Below are 6,010 nucleotides of genomic sequence, written 5' to 3' on the forward strand. Positions count from 1 at the left end.
AATGGTTAGCTGTCACTGCCCTAATCCATACATATCCCTGCAACAGACATTTGCAAGGTAACCATTTATAATCCAAATGGCCCACCAAACATGAAGAAATACATCTACTGGTTATTTATATTTAAAAAAGAGAGACTACCCAAAATTGTGGTGGAAGTTATCACAGAAAATAAGAGCAAAAAAAAAAGGGGGGGAGGGAAATTGTTAAAATGGTAGTTATAATCCAGATTGTCCCACCAGGTCCTCCAAAAAGGCAAAAAGGAAAGAAAAAAAAATTCAAATTATATCCAAAGGATGGGTTCACAGAGCAACAGGAAAAAAAAGCAGGCAAAAAGAACTCACGTGAAACAAAAATAGCAATCTTATATGGGATGCAGCGGGGGTGCCTTTTCCAGCTTTGCTTGTTTTATATTTTCCCTTTTAAATTCCAAAAGCAACCCTATTCAACAAAGAAAAAGAAAACCCAGTGTTCTGCTCTCTATCTTAGTTCTTCAGTCAAAACAATTTCTTATCAAGGCTTACAAGATTGTATTAATGTCTGATCTTTTTTACAATGTGGTGACCAAAACTGAATGCCATATTCCAAGTGTGGCCTTACCAAGGCCTTATAAAGTGGTATTAACACTTCACGTGATCTTGATTCTATCCTTCTGTTTATGTAGCCTAGAACTGTGTTGGCTTTTTTGGCAGCTGCTACACACTGTTGGGTCATATTTGAATGGTTGTCCACTAGGACTCCAAGATCCCTCTCACATTTACTCCTATTGAGCAAGGTACCACCTATACTGTACCTGTGCATGTTTGTCCGTAGGGTCGTTGTTCGTCCTCCGGATCCTTCAGGGAAGCCTCCAGAAGGCCCCTGAAGGCTCCGGAGGGCTAAAACCAGCCCTACAAGCAAACCCGAAGTCCATTCCCAAACTTCTGGTTTGCCCATAGGGCCGTTTTATTGCACTCCGGAGGCTTCAGGGAAGCTCTTGCAGCCTCCGGAGGCTTCAGGGAAGCTCCTGCAGCCTCCAGAGGGCCTCCTGGGTGGGGAAGAGGCTGTTTTTGCCCTCCCAGGCTCCTATAAGGCCTCTGGAGCCTGGGGAGGGTGAAAAAAGCATGGAAAAAATGGGGGGAGTGCTGGTCATGCGTGCATACCAAACAAGGTTCGCCATCACTGTCCTAGGTCTTTGACTGAGCAAGTGTCATCTACGAGGTTGTATCTGCCCAGCTTGTATTTGATTTACTGATTTTTGTTGCCAATGTGTAAGAAAGAGTATTTGTTGGTTGAGATTTGGAGTTGCCAATTGTTTGACCATTCTGACACATAGTCAAGGTCACCTTGTAGAACAGAAGTATTGTTGGTGGTGTTGAATAGTTTCATGATATCAGCGAAGAGAACACAGCTGCTTCTAATATGATCACAAAGGTCATTTATTTAAAGCAGAAAGAGTGTGAGTCCTAAAACGCTGCCTTGGGGGACACCGCTGTTAACTGGTGCAGGATTTGATAGGGTGCTCCCTATTTTGACTACTTGGTGCCTGTTTGACAGGAAGGCAGCTATCCACTTGTGCAGAGATCTGGAAATGCAATAAGAGTTTAGTTTTAACAGTAGTTTGTCATGTACCACTGAATCAATGGCTTTGCAGAAGTCGATGTAAATTGCTTCTATTGCTTTATCCTGGTCGAGTTGTATAGTCCAAATGTTTTTGCAGTGTAAGAGTTGCAGATTACAAGGCAATTTTTTTCTGAAACCAAACTTAGGTTAGGTTAGGTTTAGATTAGGTTTTTTGTCTAAATGGAGGTTGATGGATTGGTTTATGATGGATTCCATGACTTTGCAGGTGACACAACATAGTGAGATTGGTTTGTAATTTTCAACTAGGCTGGGACCTCCCTTTTTGAAGATAGGAATGACCATGGCTAATTACCATAGGTCGGGCATGTAGTTGGTTCTGAAAGATACCTCATAGATTGTGCTTAAGAGATTCGACTATGGCAGTGGAAAGCTTTTTCAAGAAGTAGGTACATAATCCATCAGGGCCAATAGATAGAGAATCGCTGTTGACAGCAATTGCTGTTGACAAAGACTGAATTGAAGAACACGTTGAAGAGGTTGGCCTTAACAGCTTCATCATTACAGTCTTTCTCATTAGGCCCTTTTAGTGGTGGGATGTTTTTTGAGTCTTTAAGTTTATGTTTATGAAATTATAGAAGGCCCGGGTGGATTTCGTGTGTAACAGCTTTTCCTCTTGTTTGCAGTGATAATTGGTGCATTCTGCCTTATCTGGCAGCATAAGGTTTTGTAGCTGCTTTTAAAGTTAGTTACGTAACCGGGTTTTTTTCGCCAGAGAGATTTTTAGATTTTATCTAAAAGAGCTTGAGCTGTTTGATGTATTTACACCTGGTTTGGATGAGGGATTTGGAAATAATATATTGGTAAATGACATAAAGATGGCAGGATAAAATAGAAACGGGGCACCATCAAGATTCAGGAGGAGTTGAGCAAATTGCAATGAAGGTCATGAACTAGCAAGATGTGCCTGAATGTAGTGCAGCTACAAAAACCAAATAAATAAATAAATAAGGGTATGTATCAGACCTGCCCCAGCTTGATCTCTTAGGAAAATAAAACTCTTGACTCTATTTGAAGTGAAAAAGCACTTTTACTAAGGAATACTGGTTGCAGGAGAGTCAATTTCAATTTCAATTTATTAGCGCTTATAGACCGCCCCCTCTCCCGAAAGGGACTCGGGGCGGTGTACAGTCCATGTCAAAGAACAAAATTAAAACAATTAAAATTACTACATGGAAAATATATATATACAAATATAAAATGGATAGATGCATAAGAGGAGGATAAAAGATGTGCAGGACTGTATTGCTAATAAATAATTAAAATAAACAGACATTAAGATCCCAATACCCAATAAAATTAAGACTATAGAATAATACCCTTAAAAACCAGTAGAATATAAATGCCAGGAGATAGGCGTTGAAATTATGCCAGTCAAGCGGGATTTGAAATTCCCGTGCCAGTACAGAACAAAACTCCTCCCTCGGTCTATCCGAGCATAGCCAATCCAGCATCGCCATGATGTTAGGAGAAACTGAGGTGTTTGGGCTGGTGAAATTCCACACCCAGGACAAACGGGCCCGGAGGATTCCAGGCTCTCTGTCCTTCTTCAACTGCCAATTCCCCACTTCCAATTTCCCATCATTAAAGTATACTGCAACCTGACCATTTGTTCCCCTTTGCTCCCTTCCCTTCCCCCACTGATCACAGAACACCAGGGAGGCGCAAGCCGAAGCTGGTGGTTCTGACAGTATGTGTTATTCTGGATGTCTCAACAGGATTTGTTTTGGTTCCAATTGCAGTTGTAAGTTGAGGACTCCTCATAGAGTACAATAATATCGGCTAATAGAGGTTGCCAGTTGCTGGAATGGGATGGAGGATAGCCTGCTTTCATGTTAAGCCAAGACTGCAAATCTGCATCCTTCGTAGCTGATCGAGGTTACCGTAATTAATCTGAATTCTTCAATGCAGGACTGACATTTAAGTCACTTTAACTAAAACTTTATGGACCACCTTATGACATGCACATCTCTGGGGGAAAAGTTTTCCCTGAATCCTTCAGCTGTCTCCTTCCTCTTTTATCTGGCTCTTGAAGTAACAGCTCTTTCTCAGCTCAGTCTGCCAATAATCTTGTGGGCCCATTTCAGTCAGGCATCGTGTAGGATGCTCCAGAGAGTGTGCAGGGCTCCTGTGGCTGGTTAAAGGCCAAGCCAATTCACCCATTGCCAGCAGGGATGCCCTTAGATCTGCCAAAGAGTTCCACATCAGCCGCTTGTTGTCCCACAGGATGTTCGTAGTTCAGTGGGTCCCACTGCGAAAGGGAGCCTGTTTTGCTTTAATTGCTTTAAAACAATAGGTCCCAATTCAGAAGCCACAACTATTCTCTAACGTGCTCTGTCCGTCGCCAGGGTGCTGTGGTGTGGGTGTTTCTTTCACACAGTTTTAAACTGAACCTGGATAAGACGACAGTTGTTGTCGTCTGCCCTGATGATCTGTTTCCCAGTTTGGTTTTAATGGCTGCCAGCTGTGGGTTTCCACAGTCACAGAATCCAAATTGACGACCTGGCCTTTGAAGCCATTCATCAAAAAATTGGTCGGAACACATTGCTTTCATCTAATGGACGGTCATAGAACGTGACAGGCAGATGGATCCCACGGGGACCATCGTTTCGCCCTTGGATCCTTGTAGCAGCCCAAAGCCCCACTTTGCTGTGCCCCACCCTCTTTTTATGTCCATTAATGACACTGATTGGGAATTCGTGCAGTTGGCACATTGTTCTTGAGTGGGGAAGAGGGTTTGGAGGGCAGCCACCAGGGCATCAGATTAAACAAAAGTTGATCGCTTTGTTTGCAGCCCAGTGTCATGTGAACAGAGATGCCCTTTGGGATTTGGGGACTTACTGCCTTCTTTATGGATGACCTTTTTAGGAATCCTGGAGAAGTGGAGGAGGAGACGTGTAGTGTTATTGTACATCAGGTTTTGCTACCTTTCTCTTCTGTTTCCACATATTATATTGTGGGCCTAGTTTCACTCGCTTTTTATTTCTTAACTTTTACTCCGCTTTGGATGCTGCTGCTTACCCCAGAGGGAAGGGTGTGATGGGTGTCTCACAAGATCTCCATCGTGCTGAAAAGCGAGCTGGGTCAGTGCCGGGTAGGCTGCCCTGCTTGGTGAGCAATCTGGCAAAGGTAACGACTTAAGTACAAATTAGTGGCATGATACACAGTGATAGAGAACTGGAGTGAAAACTGGCAGTGGAGAGTGTGTTGTGGTGCTCAGTGCTGCAAAGACCTGGGGTGGAGACGGTAGTAACCCTTCAAAAATCAGGTCAATGACTCTGATGAACATCTGGAGGCGACAGTGGGTTTCTGCCCCAACTACAACTGGTTATGATTGCCACACTGTAAGAAAGAGGCTGAAGAACCGGAAAAAAAGGTGGAGAAGAGAGATGAAGATGGTGAGGGGCCCGGAGGCTAAATCTATCATGAAAATTAGAAGATGGCAGTTCCATCACTGGAGATTTTCAAGCAAGGGTTGGCATCAGTGGTGGGAGTCAGCAAGTTTGCATCAATTCGGGAGAACTGGTGTTAATATTCTCAGGGGTTACGGTAAGAAGTGAACTGATTGTTGGAAGAAATCATTAGGGCAGAGAACCGGTTGCCAAAGTATTTGAATCCTACCACTGGCTTGGCAGCCACCTGACTGGAATAGTCGGAGGACTCCTGCCATAGCAGGGGGTTGGACTAGAAGACCTCTAAGGTCCCTTTCAATCTGATGATTCCATGGTTGGATTCATAAATCCTGTCCGCTTGCCAACGAAACGAGTCACCTTGAAGCGGGATGACTAGGAGACCAGCGTCGCCGCTGTCTTTTCCATCAGGTCAGAAAGCTCCGGGACGAGGGGGCGTCCACAGCTCGCCCCTCTCCTAGACGGCTTGCGAGGGGCCGCCCGCCCTTATCACGCCAGTCCAGGTGCGACAGGAAGGCGAAGGGAGGAGCCGCGGCCGGGCCCCCGCCCAGAGTTCTAGGTCGGCCTTACGGCTGCCCCGCCTCTCCCCCGGGCAGACCCACCGAGACCGCCCTGTTCCCAGCCCCCGGCGGCCCAGCCCGCAAGCGCAGCTGCCTCTACGGAAGTGCCTCCCGCAACAGGCACCGGGCCGCCCGAGGGCAGAACTCGGTCAGAGTCGCGACCGCAGAGCAGCGGAGGGTAGGGGGCTCGCAACGCTGCGCTCGGCCGCCAGCTGGACCCCTGCCGCCTGCTTTCGGGCTCTTCTCCGGGGGCGCCGAGGGACGGGGCGGCTGTCTTGCGGAGCGCCAACCCGGCTCGGCGCCGGGGTAGAAGCCCTTTCCGCTGCCGGTGAAGTTTCGGGGCCGCCGGGCTCCGTGGGGCTCCGTGGCGCTCCCGTGGGCCGGGCGAGGCGCGGGGTGGGGGGGTGGGGCGGAGGCGCGCC

Source organism: Natrix helvetica (assembly GCF_964273705.1).
Source record: "Natrix helvetica genome assembly, chromosome: 4".
Classification (NCBI taxonomy): Eukaryota; Metazoa; Chordata; class Lepidosauria; order Squamata; family Natricidae; genus Natrix; species Natrix helvetica.